Here is a 25,113-nt window from a genome sequence, read left to right as displayed (position 1 = left end):
TTTGGCGTTCCTAACTTCTCGTTATGTCCTTGGGCAGTGAACCTGAACCGGCTAAGTGGCCTACCTTTACATCCTACCGATCACAGCTAACGCTTCGCAAGTTAAGCACATGCTAAGGCCAATTGTCCATTTATCTTGAGGCCATCATTCCCCAAGTGCAACCCTTTCATATCGCTCTAAGTAGGCATCGAGATTGTATCTGTGGTGATCAAATGGAGGTATAAACTTGTGTGGGCCTATCGGCGCAAGGGGTTCTGAAGCTGCTTGCGATGTCGACGCGGATCCTTTCCCTTGGGGCTTATTCCTGGCCTCTTCCTGATGCCTCAGTTTTAGTATGAGATTCGCGTGCTCACATTCCTTACTCGCCTTGGTTGCCTCTCGCTCAGCTGCCCTTTTCTTTCACAAACAATTGTGTTCCAATCTAACAAACTCCCATAGTTCTGCGTCTTTTACTCCGAGCTGCGTTCCGACGGTCATTATTTTCTCAACCTCCAAGCCTAGACTGTACTCAAATGATCTAGAGTTCTAGTTTTCCCCCAAGACGTTAAAGAAGAGTTCCTGTCGCGGTCGCCTGTTGTGATTGTATTTGTGGCTTGAACTTGAGGCTTGCGTCGCACATGCGAGACCGGCGCTTGAGAAGGACTCATAAGATGAAGACGGACATTTCTCAATACGAGAATAACTGACGATATGACAGTACGCTACAGCTACAAATAGACTGCGACAATAAAGTCAATCCTACAGACACCAAGGTCTTTAAGTGTGTAGATAAAATCAGAAGTTTATAGTTCCGTTTGAAGAGACCCCCGTGATAGATAAGACGCTCACTTATGGGGCGCAGTAAATGCTAAGGTGTTGGCTACTCCCTGTTCTCAGTGGCTGTCGGTAGATAGCCAGGGTGCATACGACGTCACACAGTGGATGATTCGGAAGAACACTGGTATGAGGGCCATCTGGAAGATGCGGTAGCCGTCGTCTACTGATGCCGCCGTTAAGGACGGCCGGAGACCCAGCCACGCTGCAGTGCGAGCGGCTCGCCTATCACGCATTGAATGGCCGGCATCGACTTTTTGACGCGCCCCCCCCCCCCCTGCCGATAGACCGACAGCCGCCGAGAACCGGGACTGGCCAACACATTAGCATTGAGTGCGCCCTATCTAGTGAGACGTTTTATCCATCACGGGGGTCTCTTCAAACGGAACTATGAACTTTTGATTTCTTTTACGCACTTACAGAGCTTGGTGTCTGTAGATTTGACTTTAGTGTCGCAGTCTATTTGTAGCTGTAGCGTACTGTGATTTTGTCAGCTCATCTCGTCTCAATAAATGTCCGTCTTCATCTTATGCACCAAGAAGGCAAGCTGGGCGAGTTGGTATGGGATCATGGTGATATAAAATAACCAGCGCAAGAACGACGATGCCGCTCTGTTTGTTACCTTCCTCGTCCTCGTCTTTTTTGCACTGGCTATTTTCTACCTTCATCTTATGAGCCCATTTCAAGTGCCTGTCTCGCATGTGCGACGCAAGTCTCAAGTTCTAGCCACTATTACCATCACAATCACAATGCTACCCCATTTGTCTGCGTGCTTAAGGATTATGTTCGTTCTCTAAGCTAAAGTATTTAGAGTGACTTCTCCTGAGGGGGTCCTGTTTTTACGTTTATTTATTTCTTCGTTGTCTTTATTTCTTTTAATACTGTTTTTATGTACAAAAAGAGTTCTTGAGATTCCTCGGCATCGGTTGTACAAGTGCTGAGTGCACAGAGTGCGTGGTCGTTGATCTCACTATTGTCTTGCTTATCGAAAAGAAATTGGTTTAAATTCATTCTGCTGGAAACTTCCGTCAGATCCTTGGGTAACCCGTATTCATTCACGTGGTTGTTGGTAGGGAAGAGAGTAAGGCGTCCTTCTAGGATATTATTTTGGGTTGTCGTTATTATTTCTGAAAAATCTATAACATTGCTGTTACACATCACGGGGGAGCCCTATACTATATTCTGTTTGAGCTTGGGTGACATGTTGCTGTTACTTCTAGTGTGGGAGCTAGATTCTACATTTTGATTAGTAGCGGGAGGGGAACATTGCACGGTAGCGGATTCTGATTTGCCTGCGGGGGACGTTAGATGATTTAGTGTCTCGGCTTCAGACTTAGCGAGGACAGGAGGTTCACTGGTGCAATGTGTCTCAGGCAAAAGCAGCTGGTCACGTTTAAATTTACCTCTTTGTTTCTTGCACATCTCGTCTTCCTTGGGGTCTCTAAACGCATCAAGAAAACTTTTTTTCCTGCTCAGTAGGTGGAATGATTTCAATCTGCTCATTTAAAACACTAATTTGTTTTTCACAGTGTTCTCTGAGAATTTCTAGGAAGGAAAGCGATGCACTCTTCGAAGTGTCCTGCCATTTAGCTTCTAGTTCAAGAGGGAGAGTTTCAGGGGTAAAAATAGCTTTAAGGTGGAGGGCGTTAAGGATTTTCGTTGCTCTGAAGTAGGAGGAATAGAGGGTGAGGTGAAATCTGTAGTTTGTTTATCGGCGAGTTTTCGAACACTAAGGAAAGTGCGGGACTTGAGGGGCAAGGCATGCGGTCGACTCGTTCTAGGTAATTTGCGATTGTTTCGAGCGAACCTATGTGATGGTTCTTTTTGGTTTCTCGGAGTATATTGTTTAGAGGGGCAGTTAAGGGTAATGTCGACGTCGATGTCCGTTTGGGTTCTTGTTTGCGTTTTAGTGCGTGTTGGTGTCTGCGTGAACACTGGGCGTGATGTTCTTGGTGGGTCGGGATATTGTCCTCCTATGTGGTGTTCAGCTGGTGTTGTGACAGTTTCCACCATTTGCGTGCTTACGTCGCATGTGGTGTTCTTGGAGGACAGGTTGGTTCGCTACAATTGGGAATGTCATGTTCGGTCTGCTGCTCACTGCTGGCCACTGACGGGCGGGTGATGCTGGTAGTTCAGAGAGCCACCTCAAATGACTGGCTCAGCCTGTACTTCACCTTTTTAGACATTATCCGAAAGCCTCGGAATTCAAGGTCTAACCGTCTTTGGCCAGATGCCAGATGTCCCTGATACATTTCTGTGGAATAGATGATGTCAACGTTTTGTTGGGTGAGTTCTCTGTCAAGGAGAGAGTGGTTGAGCTTAACTGTTCGCTCGCAGTGAGCTATGAGTCTGTGTACCTGGTGTGGGTGTGGCCAGTGATTGTTTTCAGAGCTGGGAAGCACTTTCGGAGGGGGGATTATGCTCACGTGGGGCCGTTTTGTCTGAACACCTCGTACGAGAGATTTGCCGACCTGGAAAGTGTTTTCACCGCAGTTGTACTTTAGGACGTTGGTTCCAAAGTGAAGTATGAATTGGGTGATGTTGCGTGGGGCGGCATCTATAAGCTTCCTAATGTTCTGGGTTGTGGCACTGCATTTGAATATAATGTACGGTGCATGTTGTCCAAACGGAAAGTGATCTTGAATGTATTTGAAGTGGCTGTCTCCAAATAAAGCCACGCGGGCCAGAGAGGAGAGGTTGCTACCCTTGTCCCGGCATCTTCGTGGATAAAATACCGAGAATGAGGGGGCTCTAAATACAGTCACCACATAGAAATAATACTTTGGAGAAGGTAGCAGCCTCAGACCTCTGCCACCGTTTCGACAAGGGGACTTGTCTTTTTCAAGGCATCATGGTTCATCTCTGGCACCCTTTCTTATAGAAAGAGATTGAGTTTGAGAGAGATGGGACGTTGTTGAGAGCGAGGATGGTAAGAGGAAAGCAGAGTGAGTCAACGGTCGGTTGAAAGGAGCGAAATAATGAGAGAGAAACGGAGGTGTGGTTATTGCGACAGCACCCAGAAAGAATAAAAAAGAGAAGACTACGAGAGGGCCGGCGCAAACAGGGGGGAATGGTTTGGGCTAGGCTGTTGTGGTTACGGGCGACCTCAAAGGAGGATTCCGGGACGTTTGGGTCCAAGGGGGGCGTCTTGCGGGTGCGATTACAAGGTTACTGAACTGCGTGTAAGAGAGAAAACTCGTAAACAACAAAAGCCTGTATAGTCCGAAGAATTACGGGTGGGGAGGCCAGTGTTCGTAGACGAATAGGAGGGGTGTCCACAGGTACGATCAACGGGGAGATTTGTGGTAGATTCAAGGACTTCTTTTCTTTTTCCTTTGTTTTTCTTCTTTTTCCTTTTTACGCGTGTGTGTAAAGCAGATAGTAAGACAAAATGCCGAAGGTCGAGGGAGGTGAGTGCGCGTGCTATGGCGAAATCGGCTAGGAGCAAGACATGAGAAAAGAAAGAAAAACAGCGAAAATAATTGTATTCAAGTAACAGCACTGGGGATGGGCAAGATGGGTTGTTGTGAATCGGGATGCCCACTTTTTCTAATAGCAATATTTTTCTGTTCGATTCAGATAACCCAGGGGTTCCAAGCTGCCTTTCAAAGCATTGAGTCGAGCTGGTTGAACATAACTGGGTTTATGGATTAGGTACGATTCTTTGTATTTACACCCTTAGAGACTTAATGTTTGACTGCCGAATATAGAGCTTGAGATCATCAAAATTGTGGTTCGGATGGTTCAAGTGTTGCGCGACTGCTCTGGAGGCTCAGTTATGAGTGTCAGCTCGATGTTCATTCAGGCATAAGTTCATAGGTTGACTCGTTTTTAATGTACTACATTGACAGAATAAGCATTCTAGCATATTCACAATGTCAGAAGAACTGCACGCGAAGCTTGAAATAATCTTATGAACGTATGGCTGGCAGTGCTTTTGACAATGCAGTCCATCTGCAGATGTTTGCCAGTCTTGCATCTACGAGGGAGGCAAGGGCTGATGACTAGTTCCTTGGATGCTCCAATTCTGGCATGCATAAAATCTTTTTAAAGTTGGTTTTTCTTATGTGAATAACTTTTTTGGGATTCAGGGAACGTATTTTTAGGTTGTTCATTACTGGCTAGAATTAGGTAGTGTTTCCACAGGATGTTGTTTATGTTAAGGAGCACGTTTGAGGGTTGTTAGGGCTGGTGGCGGGGCGCTTTCATTTACAAGTCGTTGCTTGAGCACTTCGTCGCTTTCTAGCTTGGATGCTCTTTCGTAAGGCATATCCAGCGAGCTTACCGGGTGATTCATGCTTGGGAGGGTGGACTTTATTTTATTGGGGTGTTTTATATAGTCGGCGTGATCACTGTATACATGTCGTAGTCTGGTAGCCTGCCCTACAAAGATACCTTGTTTGCAGAGTCGTGGTTGATGACTCGTGTAGTCGAGCCTCTCCATTATTTCCTATAAAACGTGGTTTTCACTTTACCATTGTCAAGGACAACAGCAGTGTCTACGAGGTTCACTTGTTTATCCGAGTACTGATATGACAACTTAATGGTCAGGTGTGAAGAATTAAAATGCGAAATGAATCTTTATAGGGCTGTGCAGCCGTGCTCCCAAATTATAAAGATGACATTTACGTTGCAAAGGTAAACCTTGGGTTTGTGGGGGAAAGACTTTAAGAGGAAAGCTTCAAGTGGTCCCATAAAAATGTTGGTGTAGGTGGGTGCGAAAGGAGGTCCCATGCTGGTTCCAAAAACTTCCAAGTAGTAAGGTCAGTCGAACTCGAAAAAGTTTAGGGTTAGAATTAATTTTATTAAAGTAATGTAGACTTCCAATGCATGTGGTGCCGGGTTTTTGCTAAGGCCTTTGATGGTGCTTCTATTCCTTCTGTGGTGGGAATGTTTATGTAGAGGGTGGAGATGTGGAACATGACTAGAAGGGCGTCACTGCTTGTTTGTCTACCATTTTGATTCTATTATTGCTTCTAACCAATATTTTGCGGGCTCATCACATTTCTCCCAAAACTGATGATGCGCAAAAAGTAAAGCCGATTTTTGCTAGAACCAAAAAATGTCAGAACTCCCCCCTTGCTTCATCAATACATGAATAGAACTTTCTCTGGAAAGTCTTGTTCATTTGACAGAATCATCTTCCCTTCAAATCGCGTTGCATTCCCTTATCACTCAAAATATTGACCAGTAACCCTTACGAACTGGTTAGTTAGAAGGTGTTTTAAAATGTGCATCTTTAGAGTTTAAGTGGTCTAGTACAATCCTGTAATGTGCAAATAGTTTGGAAATGTTTGATTGTATTGTATGTATGATTTGCAATTTGACTACGGTCGATTTTGATTTTACGGGTTGCTCTGGCTAGCACCTTATACATACCCCTGTTGCAGTAGTAAGTTATTTTCGTTCATACATGCCCTGTTAAACAAAAAAGACACGAGGAAGAACGATCAATGATGGATGTATTCTGTATGTCACGCCTCATTCAACTGTGAAATAGTGTTGTGTTTGTTTTTAGCCCCTTCCCGCTATGCAATGCCCATGACGGGCACTTAGAGTACTAATATATATATATATATATATATATATATATATATATATATATATATATATATATATATATATATATATATATATATATATATATATATATATATATAGCGAATCAGAAAATGGGAAATGAGGGGCTCCGTGAAATAAGACAGAAAATAAGGGTTGGCAGTCAAGAAAACCTCGGAAAGCAAAGGTGAGGTTGTGGTGAGTCATAGAAAGAGGTGAACAATTTTTTGAGTCCAAAAGAAAGTGGTGAAAAAATGCCCGCCGGGTGGGATCCGAACCCACGACCTCCAGAATACGGGTCTGGTGCGATAACCACTACGCTACCAGCGGGGCTATTTCCCCAGCACTTTCTCGGGTATTTATGTTAAGGTATTTTTGTTTCCTGCACTTGGGGGTGGTAGCCAGCGCCACTCGGACTACTCGGGGTGAAGAGGACCTTCTTTTTAACCGTAGCGTAGTGGTTATCGCACCAGACCGGTATTCTGGAGGTCGTGGGTTGGGATCCCACCCGGCGGGCATTTTTTCACCACTTTCTTTTCGACTAAAAAAATTCTTCACCTCTTTCTATGACTCACCACAACCTCCCCTTTGCTTTCCGAGGTTTTCTTGACTGCCAACCCTTATTTTCTATATATATATGTATATATATATACATGTATATATATATATATATATTTAAATAGAAATAAGGGAATAAGGGTCGGCAGTCAAAAACTTCTCTGATGCAAAGGGCAGGTTGCGATAGGTCATTGAGGCAGATAAACAATTCCGAAAGAAAGAAAGAAAGTGGAGAAAAAAATGGCCCCGCCGGAAGCGTAGTGGTCATCGCACCAGACCGGTATTCTGGAGGTGGTCGGTTCGGATCCCACCTGGCGAGAATTTCTTCTCCACTTTCTTTCTTTCTTTCCAAATTCTAATTTGTTTCAATACCTCCAACAACCTCCCTTTTGCTTTCCGAGGTTTTCTTGACTACCAAGCCCTAATTCTGTCATTTTTTATCCATCCCCTCATTTCCTATTCTTATTATATATATATATATATATAACCATATATATACATATATATATATATATATATATATATATATATATATGAATATATAAATATAATCATATATATACATATATATATGCGTGTGTGTGTGTGTGTGTGCGGGTGTTTGTGTGTGCGCGCGTGTATGTGTGTTTGTGTGTGTATGTGAGTGTGTATAAAAGTACGCTCTGCGTAGACTTTCCGAAGTCTCCTTAAAGGCTCCGAAGAGCGTACTTTCACTTTGTGCGTATTTTTGCAGCAACTAAGGAATATACTTCATGACTATACGTATATATATATATATATATATTTATATACATATATATCATCATATATATATTATAATATATATATATATATATATATATATATATATATATATATATATATATATATACATATATATATATATATATATTATACATATATACATATATACATAAATATATTATATATATATCATCATCACATAACTGTAGATCTTTTGACGAAGAGAGGATTTATGGTACAGGAAAACCTTGCTGTAATATTTTATAAATGCTTGAAGACACAAACAGTGCCCACAGCCTGGAAAAACCTCAAGAAAGTTGCGTCGATTCTTAGAATGGGCGATCTCCGTGACCTCAAGCATTACGGACCCATCAGCCTGCTCTGAGGTGTGTAAAAGCTGTTTACCAAAGTTTTTGTTAGCCGCATAGGTAAGTGCCTTGTTTTCTAACGACCCAAACAGTAATCTGGGTTTTGAAAAACTATTTATTCAAGAATCACCACAATGTTGTCAACTGAGTGATAGGGAAATCCCGAGAATATACTGAGAACTTTTTAGGTAATATTTATAGGTGACGAGAAAGCGTTTGATTACTTGCTAACCACTGCAGTTTTAAAAGCACAAAAGACCAGGGAATTGTGGATACCTACATATGATGTCTAGAAGTCGTATATAAGGAATGTAGGGGCAGGTTCTCTCTCCCCAAGAAAAGAGACAAATTTCTATATGAAAGTGAGTAAGACTGGTAGATTCTATTTCTCTGAAACTATACAAAGAATGTCTTCTGCATGGAGTATAAAAGCTTGACGGTAAATATAGCAATAAGGAGAAACGGGTAATACTTGAGCCATGTCAGGTTAGGAGACGACATTGTATTGCTCAGTGAGGCTGCAGAATAAACGCAAAAAATTATTGAGTCCCTACAATCAGAAAGTACTGCCGTTCGGGTAAAAATAAATATGAATATTTGTAAATTATTGAGGAATAACAATTTTAAAAATGTCCCTTCAAATTTGAAAACGAAACGCTCAGAGTAAAAGAGTATAACTCCTCGGACAGATAGTTAGTGCTGACTCCAACCACGAGAGATAAATCCGGTGCAGAATAGGTATGGGTTGGAGCGCAATCAGCAAGCGCTCCCAAATACTGAAAAGTAAGTTACCTGTGTCACTCGAAAGAAAAATCTACGACCACATCATACTGCCAGAGATGACATACGGCAATGAAACATGGTGCTTTGCTAACACACTAAAAAGCAAACTTAGAGCGGCTGAATGGGCCTCTAACGTATAATTTCAGAAACAACACTGAGGTATGGGAAACGAGTTACCTGGATCATACAACCCACTATAGTAGGCAATATCATAGTTTAAACAAGGGGAAGTTATGAAGTTTTGCTGACCATGTAATGAGACAAACCTTCAACCAGTGAACCATTGGAGTAACACAGTGGATATCAAGGAGAGGGGCTTAAAAGAAGAGGATGGGCAATGCAAAATGCAAGCATCCAATACGGAATTTCGGGGGTAACTGCTGGTGTCGAGCAGAGCCGGATAGAATCAGTTGGAGGTCAGAAGGGTTCCTTTGATCTGAAGTAGATCTGAGTAGGCTAAGGATATTTTTCTTTCATCATTTTCTTCTTCATCATCATCTTCTTCATCATCATCATCATAGTCATCTTATCTACACCCACTGCAGGGCATGCCTGTCCAATTGCCCTGGACGTGTGCTTATTGCCACCAACTATTCCCCGCAAACTTCTTGATCTCATCTGCCCATTTAAGTTTCGTCTGCCCCTGCTCAGCTTTCCTTCTCTAGGGATCCACTCTGTTACCCTTAGTGACCAACGGTTATCTTTCCTTCGCATTGCATGCCCCATCCAAACACATTATGTCTTCTTAATTTCTACTAACATGTCCTTAACCCGGGTTTGTTTGCTGAACCGGTCTGCTCTCTTCTTGTCCCTAATGTTACACGTATTGTCTTGCCTCGCATTGCTTGCTGAGTCGTCCTCAATTTACGTTGAATCCTTTTTGTGAACCCCAATGTTTCTTCCCAATGGGTGAGTGAGTGGATACAGCTGTCATACCTATTTTCAAGGCAATGGGAGGCTGCCATTCATTACCCAAGAATTCCTGCTGAATGCACTCCACTCCATTCTTGCCCTTCTAATCATTGGCATGGAGTTTTCATCTTCCCGGGGGGGGGGCAATGGTGAGCCATCCCTGCGGTCATCGCATATATATATATATATATATATATATATATATATATATATTGCCGCGAACCATACATTGGGTTTGTTATTTGTGTTTTGCTTTTACCGCCCGGCTGCGCCGGTCTGCGTTATCTCTGCGCCAAGGGAAGCGCGTGTTCCATTCTTTCTTTCTGTGCCGCATGTGTTATCTGTTGTGATAGGGAGAGCATTCCGATCTAACGTGAACAGCCCAGAATAATCTTCTTGGATCTACTATGTTCTCGATGCGAATCGACGTTTCGAGAACCACGCGCGCCGAAAGATAAAACGCCTGCAGTGCGGACGCCGGGGCATTTGATTCGATGACACTCGCCTGTGCAAGTCACTTTGTTGACCGCTGCTTCGCCGCCTCTGTATTCTTTTGAGTTGTTAGGGGAGCACAAGTTCGCTCCAATAAACGTATTTCTCATTCAAGACAACTGCTTCGTCCTTGTCTTCGTGACATCTGGTGGAGGTGCGGGGTACGCACCCTTCATGCCCACTACAACCTCTGGAAGCCGCCAAGCCAGTCCAACAAGAGCCAGCCTCCGCGTGCAAGATTTACCACCCGAGTTCGGTCTACTACCAGAGAAGGCGAAGAAGAAAGACGTCGCAACCAGCACCATGCTCAACCAAGCCAATCCTCCTGTCGTTCTGCAGCAGCCACGGGAACCGTCATCATTCCGAGGAGCCCCCGCAGAAGACCCAGATGAATGGTTCAAAAAACTGGAGCCCGTCCGGAAATTCAACAGGTGGGACGACACAGAAACGTTCCGGCACGTTTTCTTTTACTTCGAAGATTCGGCGCGCACTTGGTTCGAGAACCACGAGAGCTCCTTGACAAACTGGGCTCAGTTCAAAAGCGAGTTCACTAAGACCTTCACTACCGTGGTCAGAAAAGAACACGCAGCGCTTTTACTCGAAACTCGAACACAGCACCCCAACAAAGGGGTAGTGATCTTTGTTGAGGAGATGAAGAGGTTGTTTCGACGTGCAGATCCGGAGATGACAGAAGAAAAGAAACTAAGGTTTCTCATGCGAGGGGTAAAGCAGGAGCTTTTTGCTTGCCTTGTCCGCAATCCTCCCAAGACGGTGGCCGAATTCGCGTCTGAGGCGGCCGCGATGGAGAAGACGCTGGAAGCTCGAACGAGGCAGTACGATCGCCAGGTCAACGTGATGGTTTCCGAGACGATCGGTGCCGGGGCTACAAGCTCCGACACACTGCGTGAGACCATCCGAGCAGTGGTCAGGGAGGAGCTTCGGAAGCTTTTTCCGACGACGCCGCAACCTCAAGTGGCTTCCCTGACTGACGTCATCCGCGAAGAGGTTCAACACGTTTTGGGCACTTCTATGCCATCCGAGGCACCCCGCGAGCCACAGGCGATGACCTATTCTGCGGCTGTCCGTCGACCCCGCCCTGCTCCAACCCGTCTACAAGAAGCTCCACCATACCGCCATCCACTCTCGCCACCGTCCCCACTCTCGCCGCCGTCGACCGTACCGCCGTACACAGCCCAAACCCAGATGCCGAGGAAGACTGACGTTTGGCGAACGCCAGATCATCGTCCGCTGTGCTACCATTGCGGGGAGGCCGATCACATCTATCGTCGCTGCCCGTACAGGAGACTCGGACGGCGTGGTTTCTCTGTCGACGCCCCACGCCCCCGACCCGGCCAGCGCCCTACTGAGATTCGACGAATACCTGTCCAACACCAACCGAGGACCAGCCTGCTCACACCGATCGTCATCGCCCTACCTATACCAGTCGCCTAACCGCCGTAGCAATGCTGATTTCGCACGTGGAAGGTCCCCCAGCCCACGCGGGGGAAACTAAAAGCAGCAACTTCTGGAGGTGAAGTTGCTCTACGGCGAAATACTGGAAACCCTCCAACGACGCAAGGACGCACCGAAGACAGTTATTCACGACATGCCCTCATCCCGACGACCCGACCCAGCCCTGACGAGACTACTGAACACGACGACAGCTACACGGCGCGACGCGTACCCCACCTGACCGAGACGTCCGTTGAGAAGACGACGACAACGACGATGCACAGTGCCCGACCGTCAACACGTACAAGCAGAGATACGACGCCCCGACGAACCCGGAACTCGAGGAAGACTGCATCTGACGTCAAGGTGTCCATCGACGGCTTTGACGTAGTCGCCCTCGTAGACACGGGAGCTGACTATTCGGTAATGAGCGGACCATTTGCGTCTAAACTGAAGAAAGTTATGACCAGATGGGACGGCTCGCATATACGCACAGCAGGAGGCCACGTCGTGACGCCAAGTGGAACGTGCACATCGCGCATCAGCATAGACGGCACGACGTACCCTGCCGCGTTCGTCATCTTGCCTAACTGCTCCCGCGACGTAATTCTCGGAATGGACTTTTTGACGGACAACGGTGCAATAATTGATCTGCAGACCAAGTCGATAACTTTTTCCTCCGATCACACCATGACGCCGGAACCGAACCCCGAACACCGTGCAGCTGTAAGGATAGCCGATGATCATGTCACCCTGCCACCCCGCGCAAGTTTGATGATCACCGTCTACTGTGAAGGTGCTGCTCCTGACGTTGACGCTATCATGGAGAGTGACCAAAGGTTGCTTCTCGACCGCGGTGTGTCTGTCGCAAGAGGCATTGCGCGCTTCAAGGAACACCAATCCCACATTTTGGTTACTAATTTCACCGAGAAGTACAAGCATTTAAACAAGGGCGCGGCAATTGCATTCCTCGAAGAAACGCAAGAAGCAAGTGACGTGATCGCAATCGCCGACTTTGAACGCACCCCCGTAGAAACCTTCAAGCTCCCGCAGCCCTTCGACGTGAATCCGGCGCTACCGCAAGAACAACGGAACAAATTATTAGCTTTGCTGCGTCGCTATAGCGAATGTTTTTCGTCGAGCGCAAAACTACGTCAGACCCCTCTAGCGAAGCACCGAATATTAACCGAAGATGGAGCCCGACATACCCGACAGTCACCGTACCGCGTCTCTTCACACGAACGGGAAGCCATCCGGACTCAAGTCGACGACATGCTCAGAGACGACATTATACAGCCATCGAAAAGCCCCTGGGCTGCACCCGTCGTACTCGTAAAGAAAAAAGACGGCACATTAGGTTTTGTGTTGACTACCGGCGACTGAACAAAATCACGAAAAAGGACGTGTACCCCCTCCCCCGAATCGACGACGCCCTCGACCACCTCTGCCACTCGAAGTACTTCTCATCGATGGACCTGAAGACCGGCTACTGGCAAATTGAAGTGGATGAGAGAGACCGAGACAAGACTGCATTTATAACCCCAGACGGCCTATACGAGTTCAAGGTGATGCCGTTTGGGCTGTGCACAGCACCAGCGACGTTTCAAAGAGTCATGGACACTGTGCTAGCTGGCCTTAAGTGGCACACCTGCCTCGTATACGTCGACGACGTAGTGGTATTCGCCCGGACTTTCGACGAACACCTTACAAGGTTGGAGTCTGTACTCGAGGCCATTCGTACGTCGGGGTTGACGCTGAAGCCTGAGAAGTGCCGTTTCGCATACGAGGAACTCAAGTTCTTGGGCCACGTCGTCAACGCCGCGGGAGTCCTACCTGACCCGGCAAAAACTTCAGCTATAGCGAACTTCCCTAGGCCGAAAGACAAGAAGGGCGTGCGAAGATTTCTCGGGCTGTGCGCATACTACCGGCGCTTCGTCGCAAACTTCGCACGCATTGCAGAGCCACTCACGCGCTGGGAAAACGACCAAGAAAAAGCATTCTGCGAGCTGCAAAAACGCCTGCAAAGCCCACCCGTGCTCGCTCATTTCGACGAAAATGCCGTAACAAAAATGTACACGGACGCCAGTGATATAGGCTTGGGTAACGTCCTTGTCCAAAAGCAAAGCGGCTGCGAAAGGGTAATCGCCTATGCCAGCCGTGGTCTGTCGAAGGAGGAGAAAAACTATTCTACCTCTGTGAAAGAGTGCCTGGCTATTATAAGGGCGATTTCAAAATTTCGCCCATACGTGTATGGAAGGCCATTCAAGGTTGTAACAGGCCACCATGCGCTGTGTTGGCTCGCCAATTTGAAGGACCCCTCTGGCCGTCTTGGGCGGTGGAGCTTGCGCCTGCAGGAGTTTGACGTTGCAGTCGTTTATAAATCTGGCAGGAAACACTCCGACGCCGACTGCCTGTCCCGCGCCCCCGTCGACCCACCACCACAAGACTCTGATGAAGACAGCGCGTTCTTCGGGATCGTGACGGAGAGCGACCTAGCCGCGCAGCAGCGTGCCGACCCCGACTTACGCGTCATAATCGAGTACCTCGAGGGATGCAAAGTTGCCTTTCCTAGGACCTTCAAACGCAGCTTACCAGCATTCAGCCTGAGAAACTCTGTCCTCGTGAAGAAGAATTTCAGCCCCGGAACAAGAGCGAATTACCTTCTCGTCATCCCCGCGGACCTTCGTGACGAAATTTTGGAAGCGTGCCACGACGACCCGTCTTCCGGACATCTCGGCACAGCCCGCACTATTGGAAAAATCAAGGCGAGGTACTACTGGCCCGGCCTTACCTCTGACGTCGCCCACTACGTCCGGAGCTGCCGTGACTGCCAGCGACGAAAAACGCCCCCGACAAGACCCGCCGGATTTCTACAACCGATCGCCGTCTCATCGAGACCATTTCAACAGATTGGAATGGACCTTTTAGGCCCGTTCCCTACGTCACGATCACAGAACAATTGGATCGTCGTAGCGACAGACTACATGACGCGCTACGCAGAGACCGCCGCTCTTCCGAGGAGGACTGCACAAGAAGTGGCAAAGTTCTTTTTAAGCCAAGTTGTGCTGCGACATGGAGCCCTGGAAGTCCTAATCACAGACCGCGGAACGGCATTTACTACGGAGCTGATGCAAGGAGTATTACGCTACAGCAACACGGATCACCGAAGAACGACGGCGTACCACCCCCAAACAAACGGACTAACAGAACCTCTGAACAAGACAATCGCAGATATGCTGTCAATGTACGTTGACATTGAACATAAGACTTGGGACGAAGTGCTCCCGTATGTCACGTTTGCGTACAACACGGCTATCCACGAGACGACGCAGCTGACGCCGTTCGAGCTTGTCTACGGTAGAAGGCCGACTACGATGCTCGACGCCATGCTTCCGCACGTAGAAGACGACGACCTCAACGCCGACGTCCACGGATATCTTCAACGTGCGGAGGAGGCCCGCCAGCTCGCTCGAGTTCGTATAACGGACCAGCAGCTGGTGGATGCGGGCCGCTACAACCTCCGACGCCGAGACGCCGAGTACCAACCAGGGGATCGTGTGTGGGTTTGGACTCCCATCCGACGACGCGGACTCAGTGAGAAGCTCCTGCGACGCTATTTCGGACCCTACCAGATTGTACGACGTGTTGGCCAACTTACCTACGAAGTGATCCCTGATGGTGACTCCGGCACATCACGACAACGCAGGCGGCCTGAAGTCGTCATCGTGGTTCGCCTGAAACCTTTCTACGGACGATGACGAACTTTTATTTTCATTTGTTCGCACTGTCGCTTATGTTAGCATCGGGTCGATGCACTCTTAGAGGGGGGGTAATGCCGGGAACCATACATTGGGTTTGTTTATTTGTGTTTTGCTTTTACCGCCCGGCTGCGCCGGTCTGCGTTCTCTCTGCGCCAAGGGAAGCGCGTGTTCCATTCTTTCTTTCTGTGCCGCATGTGTTATCTGTTGTGATAGGGAGAGAATTCCGATCTAACGTGAACAGCCCAGAATAACCTTCTTGGATCTACTATGTTCTCGATGCGAATCGACGTTTCGAGAACCACGCGCGCCGAAAGATAAAAAGCCCGCAGTGCGGACGCTGGGGCATTCGATTCGACGACACTCGCCTGTGCAAGTCACTTTGTTGACCGTTGCTTCGCCACCTCTGTATTCTTTTGAGTTGTTAGGGGAGCACAAGTTCGCTCCAATAAACGTATTTATCATTCAAGACAACTGCTTCGTCCTTGTCTTCGTGACAATATATATATATATATATATATATATATATATATATATATATATATATATATATATTGTGAGCATAGGGACGTTATTGCCGGACATTATGCCCAAACGCAGCATAACCTTCATCTCTTGCATTGTGGACACTAAGGGGTGTGTTTCCCGTTTAGTCATGTCTTTGCACCCATCGCCATTATCATCTGTAAACGATCTTCATCATCCCCTCGCTTCGACTGCGGACGAACGTCTGTGCTCGGCGACCGAATAAAGGCTTTCTTGCGAAACGCCGTCTCTCAAGTGGTGGAGGGTGCATTCGATCCTGCCGTCTACCTCTCCCGGTGACACCACTGGAGCTTCGATCAGGTCGGCGCTTACGGCTCCCCATGCAGCGCGAGAGCAGCCATTCGGGCAGCAACGCTGCGGTTCCGGTACAGCCACCCATTGCAATAACCAGCCGCCAACGCGAGCCTCCCTTTTTCGCTGGCCACCGGGGCGAAGACGCGGAGGAATGGCTCGACCAGTACAAGCGAGTGAGCGCGTTCAACGGATGGGACGACGCGTTCAAACTGCGGAACGTTTCCTTCTCCCAGAAACAAGTTGCGGAGACGTGGTTCTTCAACCAAGGAGGTTCAATCGATGATTGGGCGAGCTTCAAGGAAGACTTCCGCAAGATCTTCGGGACGTCCTCTGCTAGCTCGGCTGCAGCTAAAAAGAAACTGGATGCCCGAGTGCAACTCCCAGAGGAGACCTACGGATCATATAGTGGAGATGTCATCGCGCTCTGCCACCGGGCCGACAAGGATATGCCTGAAACGGAGAAGGTGCGGCACATCATAAAGGAAATTGCTTCGTTTGCTTTTAATGCAATGGCTATACACAATCCCAATATCATTGCAGATGTGCGAACGATATGTCAGCGGCTCGACCATCTGCAGTGTATCCGCATTCAACAGGACACCTTCTCTACCTGCCCTTCTGGCTATGCCGAACTCCGTGTGTTGATTCGTGACATCATTCGTGAAGAGCTGCAACAGCGCGACACGCCCTACCTTCAGAACAAATACGGCCGCGCACCTGGGCTCCGTGACATGGTCAGAGAGGAGCTTTTGTCTATGACATCACTTCCCCAGCCATGTCATTCCGCCCCTTTTCACGCACCGACTTACTCCGAGGCCGTATCACGCTTACCTGTGCCCGTGGAGCCGATTGCTTCGCCGCCTCCGCATGGCCACTTGACCGCTCTTTCGACACCCTCGGCCGTACCGCCTTTCCGTTCAACATGGCGAGCACCACGCCCTACTAGCGACCGGCCCGTATGCTACTACTGTGGCATTCGAGGGCATATTTCCCGCTTTTGCCGACGACGCCAACTGGACGAGCAACGCGGCTACGCTCCCTACGAACGGGATAACCGCTTCAGCTACCCCATTCGTCAGCGTATGCCGTCACCCCCTCCGGGCAGCTCGTCGTCCCCTCCTGACGCCCCGGACATTCCCCGCGGTACCCGTCTCGCCCGCCGTCGCTCTCCCTCGCCCTACCGTCGCTCTCTGTCACCACTACGGCCCGTCGTGCGTGCTCCCACGCAGCAATCGGAAAACTAGACACTGCAGTTTTTGGAGGGAAAACTGCAATGTTTGGATCGACCACAATTCCTCCTGAATTTCCGTCTAACATGTTGTCTGTTTCTGTCGGAGGGGTTCAAGTGGAAGTGTTCGTAGATACTGGAGCAAGTATTTCTGTCATTCATGCTGACCTGTGTTCGCGTCTGGGGAAATTCAAGACTCCGTATGTTGGTCCTTGTTTACGTGGCGCCAATGAGCACGACATCAAGCCAGCTGCCTATTGTACGGTGCGTGTTTTGATTGGAGGAATCCGGCATCATATTCAGTGTGCAGTGCTTTCGCCGTGTGCTCATGAACTAATCCTAGGATGGGACTTCCTATCCTCTGCTTCAGCCGTTATTTCCTGCCGTCACCCGGTCATCAGAATTGCCGACACGGAACATTTAGGTTGTCAGGACTAACCACAGCCCATCCTCAAGTTGAATGCTGACTGTGTCTTGGCATGTGGTAGTGAAGAAATTCTCTCCGTCGTTTCAGAAGAAATTACAGAAGGCGATGTGGTGGCCGTCTCGGCTGCTCGATTTCTTCCGCATGAGATTGCCATTGCAACTTGTCTAATTCGATTGGCAAATGGATCAGCAGCCCTCGCCGCAGTCAATACTACTAATGAGCCCATTCTACTGCACCGAGGAACCACTATTGCTTCAGTAGTCGACAGTAACCCTGATTCTGTCGTTTCTGGTGGCACCCAGGCCTCAAAAGAGTCTTTGTTTGCTTCGCCTCCCGAATTATCAGCTCTTGCTACCACCGTCAGTTCCGAGCTTACGCCTCATCAAACGAAGCTATTACTCGACGTTTTCGCAAAGCACTACACCTCGTTTGACGTGCATGCGCCCGGCCTCACACAGACCACAGTGGCAGAGCATAGAATCGAAACGGAAGGGCCCACCGTTATTCGCCGTCGACCGTACCGTGTCTCCTCGTCCGAGCGGAAAGTAATAGAGGAAAATGTGGCTGATATGCTCAAGGAAAAAGGTATTCGACCGTCGACGAGTTCGTGGTCTTCGCCCATTGTTTTGGTTCGGAAAAAGGATGGTTCCGTGAGGTTCGGTGTTGATTACCGGGCTCTAAATAGGATAACTCGTAAAGATGTATATCCTATACCACGAATTGACGATGCTTCAGAATGCTTGCAAGGCGCAGAATATTTCTCGAGCCTGGACCTTCGTTCCGGGTATTGGCAAATCCCGACGGCCGAAGCGGACAAAGAGAAAACGGCATTTACCACTCCACGTGGCCTTTATGAATTCAATGTAATGCCCTTCGGTCTTTGCAACGCCCCAGCTACTTTTGAACGCATGATGGACACTGTGCTCCGCGGCTTCAAATGGAAAACGTGTTTGTGTTATTTATACGATGTTGTGATTTTTCCGTCCACGTTTTCCCAACATCTGGAGCGCGTAGATAAAATATTGACCTGCCTTTCTGATGCAGGACTTCAATTAAATACCAAGAAATGTCGTTTCGCCAGTAAAAGCATCAAAGTGCTGGGACACGTAGTTGCCAAAGATGGGATTCGTCCGGACCATGACAAAACAGAAGACCTGATATCTGAAGATCTGAAGACAGAAGATCTGAGAAGCTTCCTTGGCCTGGCATCCTATTTCCGCCGTTTTATCCGCAACTTTGCCACCATAGCTTCTCCTCTGCACCAGCTTTTACGGGCTAACGTCAATTTCAACTGGACGGATGAGTGCCAACAAGCTTTTGAAGCCCTCAAAAACGCTCTCACATCTGACCCTGTCCTGCGTCACTTCGACGAAACGGCACCTACCATACTGCATACCGATGCAAGCGGGTGCGGCATTGGTTCGGTTCTTCTACAATCTGATGCTCAGCTTCGTGAAAAAGTATTCGCGTACGCTAGTCGTTCGCTGACACCCGCTGAGCAAAATTACACGATCACAGAACAGGAATGTCTGGCTGTTGTCTGGTCAATTCAGAAGTTCCGCCCATACCTGTACGGCCGACATTTCACCATTGTCACTGATCATCACGCCCTCTGTTGGCTATCAACGCTAAAAAATTTTTCTGGGCGCTTAGGACAATGGGTCTTCCGTTTGCAGCAGTACGATTTTACGATTACGTACAGGTCCGGCAGAAAGCATTTGGATGCTGATGCCCTTTCGCGTTGTCCCTTATCCTCGTCAACGCCCCCTGCCACCTTGGAATCCCGGCACACAAGCTTGCCATTAGCCCCTCTCAGCTATGCTTCAGTGCTCCAATCCTCGGAACTGCCAACTTTGCCGCGGGAAGATACCTACTGCCGGACTTTGATTGACCGACTCAATGGATCTGCTGAGCCGCCCAACAGCCGGTTGGGACGCAAACTACGCCTCTTTAAACTTATTGACGGCGTGCTATACCGTGCAAATCATCATCCTTCCGGTTATAACTTGGTGCCTGTCGTTCCTCGTCGACTCCGTCTTCCCATTCACCAAGCACTTCATGATGACGCCACCGCTGGTCATTTTGGCTTTGAAAAAACTTGCGATCGTGTCCGCAGTTGCTTTTTCTGGCCAGGCCTGTCCTCTAGCGTCGCCAAGTATGTGGCCTCCTGCCCTTCTGGTCAGCACAGAAAACGTTCTACGTCACCCCCGGCCGGTATGCTTCAGCCACCTCCGTGCCCTTCTGCTCCGTTTAAAGTAGTCGGGATTGATTTGTACGGGCTTTTACCGTCAACACCAGATGGCTGCCGTTGGATTATAACCGCCGTAGATCATTTGACTAGATATGCGGAGACCGGTGCGCTCCGATGTGGTTGTGCCGAAGAAGTTGCTGACTTCGTGTTGCGCAATATCATCCTGCGGCATGGAGCGCCTCGCGTTCTGTTGAGCGACCGTGGCAGAACATTTCTTTCGCACATACTCGCTGAAGTTCTTCGAGCCGAAAATACTGTCCACAAAACTTGTTCCAGCTACCATCCACAAACAAATGGCATCACCGAACGTTTCCATCGCACTATGTCCGATATGATCTCCATGTACATCAACCACAACCACAGCAACTGGAACGTAATTCTACCATTCGTCACTTTCCCATATAACTCCGCAGTCCAGCGCACCACCGGCAACTCGCCCTTCTTTCTGGTTTTTGGCCGTCAGCCCTCTTTTGCCATAGACACATTTTTTTCTGCGCTCCTGTTCCTGCTACTTCGCCGTTTCACGAACAGTTCGCTTTGCGTATAGCGCACTGCGGACGCATGGCCAGAGACCGCACGTAATCTCGTTAGCAAGAACAGAAGGCGCGCTATGACGCGACCCATCGCCATTATCATCTGTAAATGATCATAATCATCCCCTCGCTTCGACTGCGAACGAACGTCTGGGCTCGGCGACCGAATAAAGGCCTTCTTGCGGAACGCCGTCTTTATTCAGAACGTTGGATTGGGAACAGGTGGGGGTAAGGGTTAATGGAGAATACCTCAGTAACCTCAGATTTGCTGATGACGTTGCCTTGCTAAGTAACTCTGGGGACGAATTGCAAAGCATGCTTTCCGCGCTGGGCGAACAGAGTAGAACTGTGGGCCTGAAAATTAATTTGCAGGAAACTAAAGTAATGATCAATAACCTCGGGACAGCACAGCAGTTTGAGATAGATGGCCAGGCAGTGGAAGTGGTGAATTGCCTACTTAGGCCAAGTTGTGCCCCCAGATCCCAACCACGAGCCAGAGATAATTAGAAGGAGCAGAATGTGGTGGGGTGCATATGGCAGACATTCTCAGATAATGAATAGCAGCCTACCATTGTCGCTGAAGAAGAAAGTGTATGACAGCTGCATCTTACCGATACTCACCTATGGGGCAGAAACTTGGAGGCTCACTAAGAGGGTTCAACTGAAATTGAGAACGACTCAGCGGGCAATGGAGCGGAAAATGATAGGTGTAACATTAAGGGACAAGAAAATAGCGGAGTGGGTTAGGGAGCAAACTGGTGTTAAAGACATATTAGTAGAAATTAAGAAGAAGAAATTGACGTGGGCAGGACATGTAATGCGAAGGCAAGATAACCGCTGGTCATTAGGGTAACAGAGTGGATCCCTCGAGAAGGCAAGCGTTGCAGGGGGCGGCAGAAAGTTAGATGGGCAGATGAGATGAAGAAGTTTGCGGGGATAAATTGGTCACAGTTGGCACAGGACCGAGGTAATTGGAGAATAATGGGAGAGGCCTTTGCCTTGCAGGGCGTAGATAGGCTGGTGATGATGATGATATATATATATATATATATATTTATATAAATATACATATATATATATATATATATATATATATATATATATATATATATATATATATATATATATATATATATATATATATATATATATATATATATATAGTATAAGTAAAGAGTCGGATACACAGCAAGAACAATAACAAACAATGTTTACTTACGTAGCGGCAATGGGACTTGCCTTCATCAGAGTAAAGTTACATGATTATGGTGTCGCAAACATTGAACACATTTCTTATATAGGTTTGCATAAAACTGTAACAAGGAATGGAAAATGTTTCGCAAATGGAGAGTGTGCATACAGTCAGGCTACGCCTACGTTACAACATCAACCAACAGAAAAAAAAAAAAAAAAAAAAGGGGGGGGGGGGGGGAGCAAGAGAGAGAAAAAGGGGTCGTGTTAACAATGCAGCGTTCAAGGTTGCACCATGCCGGGTCAACGTATGCCGCGCGGGTTGCAAGTTCAGACAATGGGGGAAAATGGTCAACCGCGGTTTGTAAAGAAAGGGAAGAGTATACAGCAAGGTATTCAGTGGCTGGGGAGACTGGTTCTAGGGAAAGCGAAGATGGGTGTGCCCCCCGCGGATGAAGAGAATAGATAGGGGGCCCAAAAGAGCATTTCACAGAAGCTAGCAATCGAACAGGAAATAGGTAGGGTCACAAAAGGTTATACATGAATAGATCACAAAGAGTTAAACATTCTTAAGTGGTGGTGGGAACGAGGCCTCCTTCTCCCGGACAAATGGCATTGTTGAGCCGCATTAAGCTAACAAAGCTGGTGTATTAGGAGAGTTTCTGCGAATTCTGATGGCAAACTCGAAGGTAGGAATAATGAACATAGTTATAAAATTCATAATTTCTATAGCTTCATAATTTTTATAACTATGTTCATTATTCCTACCCTCGAGTTTGCCATCAGAATTCGCAGAAACTCTCCTAATACACCAGCTTTGTTAGCTTAATGCGGCTCAACAATGCCATTTGTCCGGGAGAAGGAGGCCTCGTTCCCACCACCACTTAAGAATGTTTAACTCTTTGTGATCTATTCATGTATAACCTTTTGTGACCCTACCTATTTCCTGTTCGATTGCTAGCTTCTGTGAAATGCTCTTTTGGGCCCCCTATCTATTCTCTTCATCCGCGGGGGGCACACCCATCTTCGCTTTCCCTAGAACCAGTCTCCCCAGCCACTGAATACCTTGCTGTATACTCTTCCCTTTCTTTACAAACCGCGGTTGACCATTTTCCCCCATTGTCTGAACTTGCAACCCGCGCGGCATACGTTGACCCGGCATGGTGCAACCTTGAACGCTGCATTGTTAACACGACCCCTTTTTCTCTCTCTTGCTCCCCCCCCCCCTTTTTTTTTTTTTTTGTTGGTTGATGTTGTAACGTAGGCGTAGCCTGACTGTATGCACACTCTCCATTTGCGAAACATTTTCCATTCCTTCTTACAGTTTTATGCAAACCTATATAAGAAATGTGTTCAATGTTTGCGACACCATAATCATGTAACTTTACTCTGATGAAGGGAAGTCCCATTGCCGCTACGTAAGTAAACATTGTTTGTTATTGTTCTTGCTGTGTATCCGACTCTTTACTTATACTATTTCTGCGCGCTTTGTGAGTTTATCTTTCTCTAGATTTATATATATATATATATATATATATATATATATATATATATATATGTGTGTGTGTGTGTGTGTGTGCTCACAAGGTGGACAAAGACATGCCCGCCGGCTGGTATCCGAACCAATGACCTCCCGAATTTGCGTTTGGTGCGATAACCACTACGCTACCGGCAGGGCTGTAGTCTCCTCCACTGCCTCGGGTATTTCTGTTCAGGGACGTGAAGAATGAGCGAAGCGGGCATTAAAAAACTGGTATTCAGTTCAGGGACCTGTACTTTCGTAAAGTTACCACTGTTTCGTAAAGTTTTGTAAATTTTCGTTAAGTTAGCACTGCTTCCTTCGCAACAGATTTCGAAACAATAAATGAGATTATGTCCGGCGAGATTTTGGCTGAACAGCTTCCCCTTGAGCTTCGGTCCGCACCCTTTACCACGAAATCTAGCACACCTCTCTCCTTTCATTGATTGATTGATTACGATGTTTAACGCGCTGATGCTACACAGGCAATGATGCGCGCCGTCGTGGGGGGCTCCGGATTAATTCTGAATGCAGGAGATCTTTCACAGGCGCCGAAATCTTGACAACACGGGTATTTTTGCTTTTCGCCTCCATCAGAAAAGCGGCCGGGAATCGAACCTGCGTACTCGTGCTCAGCAGCACAACACCTTAGCCACTAAGCCACCACGGCGGACCCCCCTCTTTCCAAAAGAAAAAAAAACTTCCCTTTAACACACTGCTATTTGGTTATTTGTGTGTATAATTTGGCAAAATAGGGCCCCATGCATAGGCGTCAACTGCGTGTGTGCAGCGGGGCGCATGCCTCCAAGGGTATTCTCTGAAGGGGGCGACGCCCCCGCCGGGAGAGCGTACCCAGGAGGGGATGACCGGGCTTAAGCCTCTAAAATATTTCCCGTCGGCACCATGCTTCCTGTTATGTGCGGTACGTCGCGTGTAAATAAAAGCGCATATCCTACCAACGTATAGCTATTACAAACCTGCACACCTCAATGCTTGTCCGTCGCGTCGGCGCTTTCATTGAACAAAGCTCCCCAGTCAGGAGGATTGCAGCAGAGTGGAGCTCACAAAGCGATGGCCCCCTCGGCGTTAGCTTCGGCAGAATTTCGCCTCGAGGGGGAGGGGAATTTTATTCTGTGGTGAGTGAGCGCGATGCTAGCGTAGCGTGGTGAGTTTGAGTTTTAGTGAGTTAGAGCCCGACTGAGTTTGAGTACGCCTGAGACCAAGTGAGTTCTGAGTTCATTTTGAGTTTTGATTACATTTTGAGTTTGAGTACATTTTAGGTGTTGAGAACATTTTGAGTTTGACTACATTTTGAGTACTGAGTACATTTTTTGTTTGAGTACATTTTGAGTTTGAGTACATTTTGAGTTTTGAGTATAATTTGAGTTTGAGTACAGAGTGCTGAGTACATTTTTATTTTGGGTACATTTTCAGTTCAGAGTACATTCTGAGTTTGAGTACATTCTGAATTTGAGTTTAGTACATATGAGCACCATAGGAGGCAGCTATGGTTCGCGGTAAAGTTTCATGTGCTGCTTTGGGCTCGCAATTCAGATTAACTGCGGGTACGGCCGCATTCGCGATGCGTATGATCGGTTGGTGGGGAAGTGGTGTGGTGATGGTGGGGGCGAGAAGTGTGATTTAGCGGCTGGGCGTGTAAATATAAGTCGAGTGGTCAGGTCATG

At 47.6% G+C, this 25,113-nt stretch overlaps 1 long non-coding RNA gene and 1 other non-coding gene across 3 annotated transcripts in view; both read right to left on the bottom strand.

The window, feature by feature from the left end:
• The window catches only part of LOC144142206 (uncharacterized), a 79,207-nt gene that overhangs the window by 39,713 nt on the left and 14,381 nt on the right, over positions 1–25,113 (bottom strand). The gene's annotated exons all lie outside the window — the stretch shown is intronic.
• Positions 6,630–6,702, bottom strand: Trnat-cgu (transfer RNA threonine (anticodon CGU)). The gene has a single exon. It is a non-coding gene; the product is annotated as a tRNA-Thr (tRNA).

This window comes from Haemaphysalis longicornis, unplaced genomic scaffold (genome assembly GCF_048455015.1).
Source record: "Haemaphysalis longicornis isolate Haplotype H1 unplaced genomic scaffold, Haemaphysalis longicornis Haplotype H1 scaffold_6, whole genome shotgun sequence".
Taxonomy (NCBI): Eukaryota; Metazoa; Arthropoda; class Arachnida; order Ixodida; family Ixodidae; genus Haemaphysalis; species Haemaphysalis longicornis.
The sequence above is the reverse complement of the archived record's forward strand: the minus strand, read 5'-3'. Positions and strand labels throughout refer to the sequence as shown.